The sequence below is a fragment of the Pteropus vampyrus genome, unplaced genomic scaffold, assembly GCF_000151845.1.
Source record: "Pteropus vampyrus isolate Shadow unplaced genomic scaffold, Pvam_2.0 Scaffold99, whole genome shotgun sequence".
Classification (NCBI taxonomy): Eukaryota; Metazoa; Chordata; class Mammalia; order Chiroptera; family Pteropodidae; genus Pteropus; species Pteropus vampyrus.
This window is the reverse complement of record NW_011888880.1, coordinates 5,132,004-5,146,587: the sequence shown is the minus strand read 5'-3', so window position 1 is coordinate 5,146,587 and position 14,584 is coordinate 5,132,004. Positions and strand designations below refer to the sequence as shown.

Here is a 14,584-nt window from a genome sequence, read left to right as displayed (position 1 = left end):
CCCGCCCTCCCCACGGCCCACCACCTCCCAGCAGCTTGCGTGGGTTTGGTGACAGTTACTTCTGGGTTTTCTTCGTAGCCGTACCACCTGCATATGCATTCCCGAACAATATTGCTTACCTGTTCTTGAACTTTATGCAAAGGTAATCACACCACACGTTCTGGTGTCTCGCTGCTTTCATTCACCAGTGCGTCATCCACATAGTTGTGCGTTGTTAGGTTTCCGAGTTTTTATTTCTGTAGTGAGGCATTTCATGATGTGAATTAATGATATGCCATGTATGTATTAACGGACATTTGGTTTATTTACAGTTTTTGGCTATTTTGATGCCTCCACTGCCTTGTACACTTCTTTTGGCCCCCTTGTGTATGAATTTCTTCAGGGTACAGATCCAGGAATGAGATTGCCTGTCACTGGGCGTGTATATCTTCAACTTTACCAGATAATGTCAAACCGTTTTTCAAAGTTGGTGTCACAATTTACATCCCACCAGTGGTGTAATGAGTGCTCATTGATTCATATATTTGGCAGCATGTGGTACTGTCAGACTTTACATTTTTTACTGATGTGATTGGCATGGAGGGTATTTTATTGTGGTTTAAATTTGTGTTTCTCTCTTAGTAACGCGGCCGATCACCTTCTTGTGTTTATTGATCAGCTGGATTTCCTCTTAGTGAAGGACCTATTCAAGTTTTTCCTACTTTTCTCATGAGTTGTTTTGTAAGTTTTTTTCATTCTGGAAATGAGTCCTTTGTTGGTTATATGTGTTGAAAATAAATTATACTGTAAAACCACACACATTGAAGATTAATTGATTACAGTATTTTTTAAATAATTATTTTCTTTTTTATAATAAAAAATTTTTTGATTACAGTTGACATATAATATTATATTAGTTTCAGGTGTACAGCATAATTAGCAATTAGACATTTATATAACTTACGAAGTGATCAACTTGATAATTCTAGTACCCATCTGACACCATATGTGGTTATTACCATATTATTGACTATATTCCCTGTACTGCACAGTACCTCTCCATGACTATTTTGTAACTGCCAATTTCGATTACAGTATTTCTCTTTACTTTAGTACTAATAACTAAATACTAAATAAGTAGAAACAGAGTAATTAAAAAATGAATAATAAATATACATTACTTCAAATTAATCCTCTCCCCTTCTTCTCTCCAGGTGTTATTATTGTGCCCAGTGCTGGTGTCGGTATTGTCCTGGGAGGCTACATCATAAAAAAGTTGAAACTTGGTGCAAGAGAATCTGCAAAACTAGCAATGATCTGCAGTGGTGTGTCTTTACTGTGTTTTTCAACCCTGTTCATTGTTGGATGTGAAAGTATCAATCTAGGAGGTATAAACATACCTTACACAACAGGGTAAGTGTCCTGGAAGAGCCTTGCTGTGTTATCACGAATGTGATTTAAGTGTTCGTATTCCAGGGGCAGACTTGTGCCCCTGCCCTCCAAGCTGGTGTACCAACAACAAAACAAATAAATAGTAGTCTCCCGAATAACCCTACTGCCCAGGGGTAATAATTTAAAAATTCTTTTTAGTCGTCTCTTCTGGTATTTGCCTCTCTACTTTTAAGGCATATTCTACGAATTAATGAAATCGAGGCATTACTTACGACTTTCCATCTTGGGAAGTGAGGACTTCAGCTTTCCCTTTGCAAGCTGTCACATCCTTTGTTGACATTTCGCGTCACGATCATGACAGCTTTGTTAGCTGCTGAGGCAGATGTAGCGCATCGTGATTGGGTTTCCTTTTTCATACAACACAGGTTGTCCTGGAATTAATAATTGCCTTATTTTCATCTCCTCTGTTTTCTTCGCATCTGCATCTAGCTTCCCCCATTCATTCTCTAAAGCTCAAAATATCTCAGTATGAATTTCCACCTGTCTGCTGGACTCATGGCTCCATTTCCCCAGCTCCTGGAACCATCCATGTCAGAGCTCGAGTCCCCCAGTTCTCATCCGGACGCAGTGCATTCGGGGACACGGTGCTGCCCGGCTGTACCCTATGAACCCCATTAGCTTCTCTCCGTACTGAGTCTTTGTTTTCCGGACTCTGTAGATGCCTCTTTTTTGATTTGCTCCCTCGTTTTGTGAGAGCACATCCTTCAGTAGCCACAGGAAGGCTGTAAAGGCTGTAACTTTTTCTTGGAGACTTTTCATGAAATAGCCTTTTCTTTTTTCTTTCTTTTTTCTTTTTTCGTAACTGTTATGTTTTATGGCCAAGTTTTTGGCCGGGTAAAGAATTGTGGATGAATCATTTTCACTCAGAATTTAAAAAATTTTGCTTATTGTCGTCTAATTTCTTATGTTATTGTGGGGAGTCTGGCTTGCCTTTTCCCCAGTCCTTTGTATGTGACCCATTTTTCCTTCTTGGGAGCTTCCATTTACTCCTGATATTCCCAAATTTCACCATGATATAACTTTTTTTTTTTTTTTTTTTGCTGGACACTGGTGAGCTTTTAATGTCTGGAAACTGTGTCCTTCAGTTCTGTTTATATATTTTTATTTTAATTTTGTTGTTTTCTCACCATCAGTTTTTCTCTTCTTTATCCTTCCTTGATCCTCTACGTTTCTTATTCTTCATTACCTATTTAAGAACTCATATTTTGTCCTACTTTTTTGAAAGAGTTTTCAACTTTCTTTTCCCAGTCTTTTATTACATTCTTTTGGAGGGAGGCTATTATATTTTTATTTTATTTGTTTGTTCGTTTGTTTATTCATTTTGGCTATTATGTTTTTAATTTCCAAAGTTTTTTCTTGATTTCTGATTGTTTCTTGCTTCTAGCCTTCTTGCTTCATGGATGGAATATCTTCTGTTATTTCTCTAACATTAGAATTTCTTTTCTTTCCTAAATTGTCTCTGGAGCACGAGTGCCTACTTTTTATTTATTTTCCTGTCTTGATTGTGTTGGAAGCTTCTCTTGAATTTCTGATGATCCTTAGCTTTCTCTTAGTATTGAGGGATGAAGAGTTGAAAAGATAAGTAGGTGCTCTGTGTCTGAGTGCAGATCATTCGGTATATCTCGCTGTAGGATAATTAGAGGGAGGACAGCTGGTGTTTTCATTGGGGTGCTCAGTGTCAGAACCTGAGCTCTTACCTCTGAGGTGCTTCAGCTCCTCAGGGGAAGGATGCTCCAGTCTCTCGGCTGGGGCTGTGTTGGGGGTGGGTTCAGGAGAGACTCTAAGCCAAACTGCTGCTATTCTAGAGCTGAAGGGTAGTGGCAGGAAGGGCCTAGGTCCTACTGTTCAGTTTGCAGACTTAGCTATTTCCCCTGTCATCATTCTAGGATCTCACCAGAGGTCTCTTTTATGTGTGGTGGTCTTACGCACAGCTTTTTTTGGTTCATTTTCCCCAGGAAATAGAAGAGTAGAAGAAGGAAGGTACTAAGTAGAGTAGGGATGATACTAAGTAGAATAGGGATGGGAATCCCTTAATATTGTATCATATTTGGACTACAACTTTCTTGCGTTGAGTTCTAGAGGCCTCTCCTTCTTTCTCCTACTGCTGGCCTTCGTCATGGCCATATGCTTTTTTTTTTTTTAAGTTCTCAATCACTGTTTCTGTTTTATTGACTCCTTTTTCCTGGAACTCTCCATCCTTTGCTTCAGTTGAGCTGGTTGCTTTCTTGGCATAATTTATATCCTGGGACTACTTTTCACAAATCTTGATCGTATCCACTAGGTTTTGTTTATTTGTTAACTCATTTTGCCAGAGAAAAATTTTTGGATAACTTCCTAGGGAAGGAGACATGGGAAGAAAAACTTTCTGAGCCTGTAAGTATATTAAAGTGTCTTTATTATTCTCTCACATTTAAATGAGAGTTTGAGTGGGTTTAGAATTATAGGTCAAAAGGTTGTTTTTCTGAGAACTTTGAAGCCATACCTTTATTTGTAATCTAACATTTAATGTTGCTGATAAGAAATTTAATAGCTGTCTACGGCCATACCACCCTGAACATGCCTGATCTTGTCTGATCTCGGAAGCTAAGCAGGGGCGGGCCTGGTTAGTACTTGGATGGGAGACCACCTAGGAAGACTGGGTGCTGTAGACATTAAAAAAAAAAAAGAAAGAAAAGAAAGAAAAAGAAATTAAATAGCAGTCCCAGTTCTCATTTCTCTGTGGCCAACTTTATTTGGAAATTTTTAGGATATTTTTTATTCAAGCTGTTCTGAAATCACATAAGAAATGATCTCCCTCAAATTTTGTCCTGGCTGAACCCATCTAATGTCACTTCTTCAATGAGCCTTTCTCTCTCTGCTCAATCTAAGGGAACCCACTGACCCCTCATTCTTTTCTTTCTTTCAAGTTTACTATCTACTATATTTTTTCTTTTAAAATTTCTTTTATTACAATTGACACTCAATATTATTTTATATTAGTTTCAGGCATATAGCATAGTGGTTAGACATTTATGTAATTTACAAAGCAACCCCCCTCCCCCAATTAGTCTAGTGCACTATGCTTGTTTATTACCCTATTATTGACTATGTTCCCTATGCTGTACTTTACACCCCCATGGCTATTTTGTAACTACCAATTTGTATATCTTAATTCTATCACCTTTTTTTCACCCAGCCCCCCAATCTCCCCCACATCACGCAATCACCAGTTTGTTTTCTGTTATCTATGAGTCTGTTTCTGTTTTGTTTGTTTGTTTGTTTTGTTCTTTAGATTCCACATGTAAGTGAGATCATTGGTCTTTGTCTTTCTCTGTCTGACTTATTTCACGTAGCATAATGCCCTCTAGGTCCACCCACGCTGTTGCAAATAGCGAGATTTCATTCCCCTCACTCTTTATCATATTACGCCTTCTTAGTTTCCTCTTAGTACTTAACCCCTATCCAAACTTATCTTTTTAAATTATTTGCTTTGCTCTTGTCTCTAAACTATGAGCTTCTTGAGAACAGTCACTAGCTGTCTCCATGATAGTTGTATCCCCACCATCCCAAACAAAGCGAGATGTTTGTCGCATGAATGAATGAACAGACGAATGAGATCTTGGCACAGGGTTTTGTTCATTCATTGTATTAGGCACTCTCTGAACCCTCTTAATCTAACGTGTATGTTTGTCTCTTTTTTATCCCAGGAAATTTCTCTGCCATAGCTTTGTCCGTTCTCTCGTCTTTGTTTTTTGTATGTTCTGCAGGATTCCTGCTATTCAGATGTTAGAACGTGTAGACTGGTTGTCTCTGTGTTTAATTTATTCTGTTTTTCTTTTTGCTATGAGAGATTTTTCCAAACCTTGTTCTCTCTTTTTCGTGCACATTTTTTATTTTGAGGAAACTTTTTTTCCTTTGTTGTATTGAGTGTTCCCTTTTCATAACATCTGATGTTTTAGGGAACAAGATCTTTATAGATCGCTAAGTGTATGTAATTAGAAATTTTTTTTTTTTACTTTATTTCTATGCCTTACATTTTATCGTTTGATTGTAAAGGTCAATTTCTTTGTTTATTTATTTTGGGCTTTATAGGTTGACGACACTCAGTCTAACATCTCTCAGGTTATGTGCCCCAAATAGAAGAATGAAAAAGTTTTACTGAGTTGTCAACATCTACAGTAGAAGCTTGGTTTAAAAAATGTCTTCCAAGCCCTCTAGAACAGAGCTTTCTGATGAATTTCTAGGCTCTTAGTCGGGGATGGAGGTGGGTGCAGAGAGGCGGATGGAGGCACACGGTGACGCAGTTTTCTGTCCCTCTGAGCTCCAGTACGTCTGTTGTTTTCAGCGTCGCCTTCTCTTTTGTCCCCTGTCACCTCTGCTGAGTTTCACCACAGAGCTGTGTGGAGGTTCCACGGGGTGAGCCGGCTCCTCTCCCACATGGCATCTGCTCATGTCACACAAACCTATGCCTAGCCACGTGCTCTTTTCACGAAGTCTGCTGTCACTCTTTCCATTCCTCTTTGCTAGTTTATTTCTTTTAATCTGCCTTTTATGTTAAGTGCTTTCTCAGATGGGACGGAAAGCAGACTCAGTGGTTTATTAGCTTTGAGACTGCAAGTCGCCTCAAGACTTTTAAATCCCTTGCTTAACACCACGTCCGTCTTGCCAATACTGAATCGGCTGAATCCGGGCTCCCCAGTGTGACTGGGCAAAAGTTATATAATTGTGCTGATTGGCTCCATTACAAATTTATGAGTTCCAATCTTAGCAGGCCCTCATCTTTGCTGAGAATCCATTTCCTTGGCTGTAGTTAGCGTCCTTTCCTATGCCCCATGATGGTTGTTCCATTTTTTAAAAATCCTTTCTTCAGGTTTTTACCCTAGTCTTGTTTTTCTTATTGTACAACCTCGTATTCTACATTATTGAGTAAACAGAGATCCCAAGAATGAATTCCTTGAACTTCTTTTCCCCTCTCTCCTCCATCTCTTTTGTCAAAAATCGTGTTATTTTTAAAGGCAAGTGCTAGTGCCATCATTTTCTAGCTGTGTGACCTCGCAAAAAAAAAAAATGACCTTATATTGTTGAGTCATACTTTTCTCATGTGTAAAAACAGTGCTAATGTGAATCACACCTGCTTGTAAGCATAATTAAAGTAAAACAGGTGTAGCTGAAAAGTTAAAATACTGCAGAGAGTAGAAAATAAAAATTGATGCCTCTTCCCCCATCCTCAACCTCCAATGTGAAGCATCTAAATATTTAAACAAATGTTTCTAACCTTGATTTTGAGGGAAGGTTTCTGGTATTTCCTAGCACAGAGTCTAGCACTTAGTATATGCTGAAAAAAAGCTAGTTTCTTGTCTCTATTCCCTTCCCTTCTAGATCATGCCAAGCAGCTCTTTTTCTTCCTTGAGAGATGAGTGAATGTCTGCCATCTACCTCTGCCCAGGGATGTTACTCATAGTGACGCTGAAACTAGTAAGAACTTGATGTAAATAACACTCGAATTGTCTAAATCCATGAGTTCTGATACACTGCTTCTCATTTAATTGTATTCAACCAAGAAAAACTTGGTTAGGAATGCTGCAAGATGCTACAAGGATCCAATCGTGCTAGTATTTGCAGCCTGACTTCAGTGAAGTTTATAAATGAACAAAACCCAGTTTTCTTGGAGAATTTCTCCGGCTCCCTAAATACTTCTAGGAAGATAGTCTAAAACGGAATTACTATAAACACTTTTGGGTGGTCCAGCTGCACAAGCGTTTCATTTTTAGAGTAGCAGTTACCTGTATGTGAAAAATAATGGACCCTTTCTCTGATCAGGGCGTGGGCTATGGGTCAGCTTCTTCTTGCTCCCTTGGCTGAGTGTTCTTGTGCTCATCACTGTGTGGTTGGCCCGCCCAATACAAACTGTTTCTTGTTCTGCATAATTTTGAGACTGTGCATGTGCATCCGCCCCCGACACACACCCATTTAAGCCATTAAAGAGATTGCTGAAGAGAGTGGCCGTGAAGAGAGGAGCTTTAGTTAGGCATTTGTTTGCCTCAGGTGTGGTGATTGGCACTTAATATGTGTATTTTATATCTAATGCTTACGCTGTCACTCTACTGAAATGTTGAAATATCACCCGCTTGTTTCAATTAAAGAAACAGACTTAGTGATTAAGTGATTTGCCCAAAGTCATTAGTTAATAAGGAGTGGAACCGAATCGAGCCCAGATTATCTATTTCGAAGTCTGTTGTTCTTTCTGAATACTGCACTGAAGCGCTATTTTAAATTTTGTATTCCGTACAGGCGCACACCTAAGTGCACACACCACCCCCTTACTGAGAGAGCGGTAGAGATGATAGAGAATGAATCCGTTTTTTCCAGTAGTGCCCTGTTTTCTAATATTTTGGTACAGCTGAGTTCCAGGCACAAGGCCAAGTGGTCTGTACACCGACTGCCTTTGATCTGCAGCTCTCATGTCTGCCCGTCCAGATTTTACCGTAGGCTTGCCACGCACTAGCTGTGTGAGTGTGGGCAAATTATTTGACCTTTCTGTGCCTGGTTGCCACATCCTTCAGGTGAAGATACTGATAATATCTGTCCTATCTGTTGAAGGACTGTAAGGATCGAATAGGGTCCTTGGCAAATTCCTTAACCACTCTGTGCCTTAACTTCCTCATCGTTTAGTTGGGTTAAACATAATACTGATTTCTTAGAATTATAGAGAGGACAGAATGAGATTAAACCCCATAAATAATTAGCAACCGATAACTATTCAATAACATTTTTCTCATTTTAATTGTGAGGTGAAAGAGGTTCAGAGGGATTAAATAACCTACTTAAAGTCACACGACTAGAAAATGATAGAACTAGGATTTGCACTCAGGTTTCTCTGATTCTGAATGCAGTTCTTTTGATTATTAAACTATTCTGAAAGAATAAAAAGAACACAAAGAAGAAAGTATAATGTACACGCCAACTCCATTTATTGAAGTTCGTACGAGGAACTCCAGGTTTAGCGGCGTGATGAATTTTCCAACAATAAGGGACTTAGTGATTGACGCATCTTCAGATCAGCATCAAGTACTCAAGAGGCATCTTGGTGCCTGCGATGGAGTTGGGAAGTTTTAGAAAGATGAACTTTCCTTTTAATCTGAATCAGAGTCACCATCTTTTTGTACAATGAACCGGATGTGTGATTAGTGGTTTCTAAAAAATTTAGATTTGATAGCCATGATGTGGAACCGACCTAAATGTTCATCGGCAGATACATAAATAAAATACATATAAATAAAAATGTGATATATACATTTTTAATAAATAAAATGTGATATATACATACAATCAAATACTATTCGGCCTTACAAAGAAGGAAATTTTATAAGACATGACAATGTTGATGCACCTTGAGGACCTTATGCTAAGTGAAATAAGCCAGCCACAGAAAGACAAACACGACGTGATTCTACTTACGCGAGGTATCTAAAATAATTGAATTCCTAGAATCAAAGAGTGGAATGCTGGTTGCCAGGGGCCGGGGTAAGGGGAGTGTGAAGTTACTGATCAACTGGCACAAACTTTTGGTGAAGCAAGATGAATCAGCTCTAGCGATCTGCGGCTTAACATTGTACTATAGTCACGACACTGTATTGTACGCTTAACATTTTTTTTAAGAGGATAGATCTCATGTAAAGTGTTCTAACCACAGTAAAATAAAAATAAAAAAACCCTTCAGATCTGAGGATCTGATGCTTTTTTTGTTATGAAAGATCCTAGGAGCTCTAGCTAAATATCCTGGCCCATTTCCAACTGAAGTAATTACGTTCCCAGCACCCACAATTTCCCTGCAATTTTAATTAGGAAATGTGTTTTTCTTCCTCTCTGTGTCTGCTGAACTGTATTTCACACAGGTGTATGCTAATCATCTTGCTGCCCAACAGCCAGGATTTATGGTGAAAACTGTGGCTTAACTAATACTTAATATAAGCACATTTCATAATGTGAGTTATTACTTCAAATAATTTCTTTAAATGGGGTTAAATCTGATGTTCATGTACAGAATTTTTTACCAGTACTAAGTCTTGTTAAATCATTTAACACTCTTAGATTTATTATCTTTCATTTATCAAGTGTCATCTCTTTGAACTTAAACTGAAATCTATTATATCATCTTCTGGTTTTGTAACTTGAGCTACTGGGCCAGAACTTTTTCAGGGATGGTTTCTTGAGCTTTGCAATGATGGAAAAGCCTTTTCTTTGTTATCTGTGTTCAGCAGTGAATGTTGGACCGAGTGATCCACCCTCTTCCACGTGGCTCCAAAATCTCAGAGGTTGGGATTTTCCTGAAGTCATTCCTCTCAGTATAGTTTTATCATCTCAAAGTGCTAAGATTATAGAAATTAAAAACATATTGTCTGTTAATTCATACCTTGCCTCAGCTTCACACAGATGCATTTTATTTTCTTGTCGCCACTTCTGGTCTTGCCTTTCTGCCACATGGAGTATTTAAATAGTAGGCTACCACCAGCCCTTCATCTGACTAGCGTTTCTGGCCAGATCACTTCTAAATCCTCTAGTTAACCTGTCCCTCTCCGCATCTGTGTGTCACAGACAGCTTAAGCTACTGAAGTTTTTTTCTTCCACTGTTTAAATCTTTTGGCACCATTTAAAATCTTTTATTTATTATAGACATTACTCATTTTAAAGGAAATTTCTGAAAAGGAGGCAGAAAGTTTACTTAAAGGATCTGGTGTTTCTGGATTATCCTACTTACTTTTATTAATAGGCTTGGAGTTCATTTCTAGCTGTGAGTATGTGATTCCATCTATTGGGAGACACAAATAAAATTTGTTTCATTTTAAAAGTAGCAGGGGGTTATGAAATATAAGCAAATTTAATTTTGTAACCAAGATCTAAACAAGTCCACATGAAGTCTATGAAACTATGTAATAGCTGCTTAAATGTAGTAAGACTTTTTATTTCAAAAGCACTTATGATCTTATTAAGCTAAGGACCAAATTTATAATTCCATAACCTTGTATTAACATAGTCAATGGAAAATGTTCATCATGAAATGTTAGCAGAAAATAAAATAGAATTTAGAACTCTATGTAAAATCCTGATAACAATCTGTTATTAATGTTAACCTATATGCATATTGAAAAAAGACCAGCAGGCAATATACTCAAAGCATAATAGAGAATAGTCCTGGATGATAGCATTATGTGTGAGCTTAATTTAATTTTTCAGTCCTTTAGTATTTTCCAGATTTTCTACAATTACTAACAAATAAAAGTATTTCAAAAATACTGTATAAGGGATACATCATTTTATAAAAAATGATTCCGGATTTAAAGAGATGGTTTGTATCAGTTGTAGGTTATTATATGCAAATTTCAAGTTATACCTGGTTCAAATTCGTTGGCTACACAGATTAAGGAAGCTTTAACAATAAAAATAATGATGGGATACAGTAATCACAACTTTGATGAAATAGTCCTCTAGCGAGCCTGCGCTAGTCCATGTGTCATCACATACACCCCTTTGCCGATTATCCTTGCTCTCCTCTCATGTAGGCAGGATGGGTGTTCATAGCCATAGACTAAAACTTCGACCAAAGCCATACAGCTACGAAATGGCAATCTTGAAACTAGATACCCGTCTAGTTCTTTCCCCACCATCCTCTGTAGGAGTAAATTAGAACATCACTTCTTCCTTTTTGAAAAAAAAAAAAAAAAAAAAGAGCACGATAAAGGCTTTTTAATCTTCATATTTGTGATTGTTATTGTTTTTTGTTAATGCTTCTGCCACGCGTGGATAACGAAAGCTCACCCGTGTCCTAGTACCTACATTGTGCCAGGCACCACTGGAAACACATTAACTCATCTAATCCTCCCAACGATCACCTGAGAGAGACTTTATGGTCTCAGACCTACAAATGCGAACTCTCTTTAGATTCGTTCGCAGCGCTTATGAATCGTAGACATGGAATTGAACCCAGCTCTTTCCGACTCTAAGTCTTGGGCACAATGACAGCTGAGAGCCATGAAAGCTGCACTACAGCTCTCTCTAGGAAGACGAAGGCAGCGGATGAGCCGCCCAGAAGATTCTTGCTAGAGAAAGCAAAACTATGGCCACGTACACAAAGCTGTCTTGCTAGTGCAGTGTACACGCTCCAGAGACTGGTGTAACTGGGTTTAAACACATCTCTGATTCTTACTAGCTGTGTGCACTTTAGCAGTGCTTATCTTCTCAAATTTCCAATTTCCTCATATGAAACACGGAGGCTCAGTAATAATAACTGTAATTCTCATGAGGAATAAATGAGGTAACTTATTTCTGGAGTAAAAATAGGGCTCTGCTAGTGTTAGTTTTAATGATAATGATGGTGATAAAAAATAATAATTATAAGCCTGAAGTTGCATAGCTATATATAGTCAAAGAAGGATTTTAATATGAAGCCAAGAATTTAAGTAGAATTGAAAGGAAACATTTTAATTAAAATCTTATTGAAGACTGAGTTAAATCGATAAAGGTTAAGAAATTGTGAGAAAGATACCAGTTTTTTATAGTTGGTAAGTATATTTTTGTTAAAAGGTTTTTTTTATGTGTGAATCATAGTCTTTTAATCCATGTGGTTTGACCATAAGACACATAGATTTCTACTTGTCATGTCTTTTAATAGGGAGAAACTTAAGAGGAAGGAAAAAGGTTAAGGTGCTCCTCTTTGATTTATGGAGACCAGTAGACATATCGGATCGGAAGTTAAAGAGTTCTTTAGGTCTTGAGGTGGAACGAAGTGACATAATGTGTGTGTGTGCATGTGTGTGGTTTGAGAGCAACTGTGTCCTTACATACCCAGCTGTAATGGCCACGTGGCAGAGATTTTTACTTATGTTAAACCACCATCTGCTTTACCATTGTATATGACTTTACATAAATGTTGATCCTTAAGTAATTAATTTAATTAAGATTGGGCAGCAAACTTGCTCTCGTTCCCTTTTTGTTGTCTCCCCATGGCTGGCATTCTTGAAGCCTCAGTGATTGTGGGACATGTCATTATATCTGTCATCGTTTCCTATTCTTTTAAAAAAAGTTGTACTAGATCATCTCAGAGACCTCTCCCATCTCTCTAATTTTATAATGCCATGATTTTTATGGTAAGAGATCATGGATGACTCTCAGGCTTGCAGCTCGAACCATGCAATTACAAGGCATTTATTAGTGAGACCTTGTTCCTTGGAGGAATTCACACTTACAGTGACTCTGAGTTAACATGAGCCTCTTATTTGGAAGGCTAACTTGTCAAAAATGCTTTTGTTTATTGGAAAGGGTGATGCACAGTCCCTTTACACAAGGATAACCTCATTATATAGCTGCTCTTATGCATTGTATGCCCCCATGATGGGTTCACTTCAGGCTAAGGAGAGGTTGCTTCGTGCTACTCAGGTTTAAATACTTGCATTGTTATTGTATTCAGTCTGTTTTCTGGAGAGCGAGTGATGATAAAACAAGTCATAATTATTCTTTAAAATTATTTTTTTTTCAGCACAGGGATTAACCATCTTGGCATCTTTATTTTTTGTGCCAGTATAGCCTTTTTCCCTCCTGACATTTTTGTGAATGCCCAACAAATATAACTGCTAGTTATATTTGTTGCCTGTTTTGACTTCTTATAGCTTTTCGTATTGTATTGTTTCTTTGTATCAGACACCATGATTGCATGAGAAAAGCAGACACACCCGAGGGTGACCTGGGACTGTGCCTTTGTTTCTGGAGCTCAGGAAAGCTTTGCCTTCCTGTTACCAGTTTTGAGCGTCTGTTGATATTACCTTTAGGCTCTTTTCTATTGAGTAAAGGAGGGGTGTTTGGAATCTGTGGCTGTTATAAATGAACACAAAGCATGTGGCTAATAAGAAATTCCTCGTAACTTCCAAATAGCAACTGTAATAAGCATATGTTTACATTTGAAGCCTGTCATTTTTAGTGACTAAGCATGCAGGAATCTAAAAGCCCTTTTATTTGGTCATGGCTTGCATTTAGTTCTTGAGGAACTAGTGAAGAGAATAGTAATGCACACAGAATGCTTTTCACATGGTACCAGTTCACCCAGCACTGGTCAGCTTCAGGGTGAATCATCTGGCCTCCCTGGACCTCCATTTTGTCGTCTGTGGAATGTGGTGGTGGGTCTAGAACAGGGTTTCTCAGCCCCAGCACTACTGAGACTTGGGTCAGTTCATTCTTTATTGTGGGAGAGGAGCCGTTCTGTATATCGTGTGATATTTAGAGGCATCCCTGGTCTCTACCCACTAGATGCCAGTAGTACACCCTCAGTTGTGACAAACGAAAATGTCTCCTGACATTGCCAAATGTCACCTGGAGCGGGGCTCAGGGGCCACAAGGAATTAACTGTGGTCTCAAATCACATTTTCGAAGGTATATTTAAAAGTTAAAATTGTAAGACTCTAAGAGTTTGTAAGCATAATAATTATCAGTTTCTTATGATAAAATTTCTTCTGTAGAGTGACATATATGAAGAACAGAGTTTATTTTGCTTTTGCCTTTTTTGAAATGTTTCTTGATAAGGTTTAAATATTGTATAATTCTGTTCCTTCCATTAATATTTGAGGACTCAGTTATCAAAGTGTGAAACAGGCCACAGGCGAAAAGCCTTTGAACAAACAAAACTTCATGTTTATAGATTAATACAACATATGGTTGGGATGGGCCAGCTGCTGGATGAGTGGTGATTCAACATAGTCATTAAATATAAGTCGTGGCATAGAACAGACATTCCAAAATACTTGTCGAATGCGTGGCTGGTGAGTAGATAGGCAGATCTGCTGTTGCTAACTCCTGTGGAACAGTATTTCATCAGCGACAGCTACAAATGGTGGACACAAAAGCAGGCAAAAGCGGTCACGGGGTGCGAGCACAACAGAGCCCCTCTCGCCCTTCCGCAGGTCTCCTATGGGTGCCTGACGGCTTCTGTTCTTCCATAGCTGTTTATACTTCTTATACTTCTCTCCACAGCCCTGTATTCTGACTTGCCTTCCCCTCCCCACCCCCCGCCCTTTTATATTTGTTACCCGGATCGATTTTAGAGCTTTTGTATTCTATTATTTTTGTTTTTGTAAATCAGACACCATGATCTCATGAGAAAACAAAACCCACCACGTTTAACCGAATC

The 14,584-nt window shown here is 38.4% G+C and overlaps 1 protein-coding gene and 1 non-coding gene across 2 annotated transcripts in view; both read left to right on the top strand.

Moving 5' to 3' along the window:
• SLCO5A1 (solute carrier organic anion transporter family member 5A1) overlaps nt 1-14,584 on the top strand; it is a 116,428-nt gene that overhangs the window by 91,278 nt on the left and 10,566 nt on the right. The gene's annotated exons all lie outside the window — the stretch shown is intronic.
• Nucleotides 3,964-4,082, top strand: LOC111742704. Its single transcript, XR_002781436.1, has one exon. It is a non-coding gene; the product is annotated as a 5S ribosomal RNA (ribosomal RNA).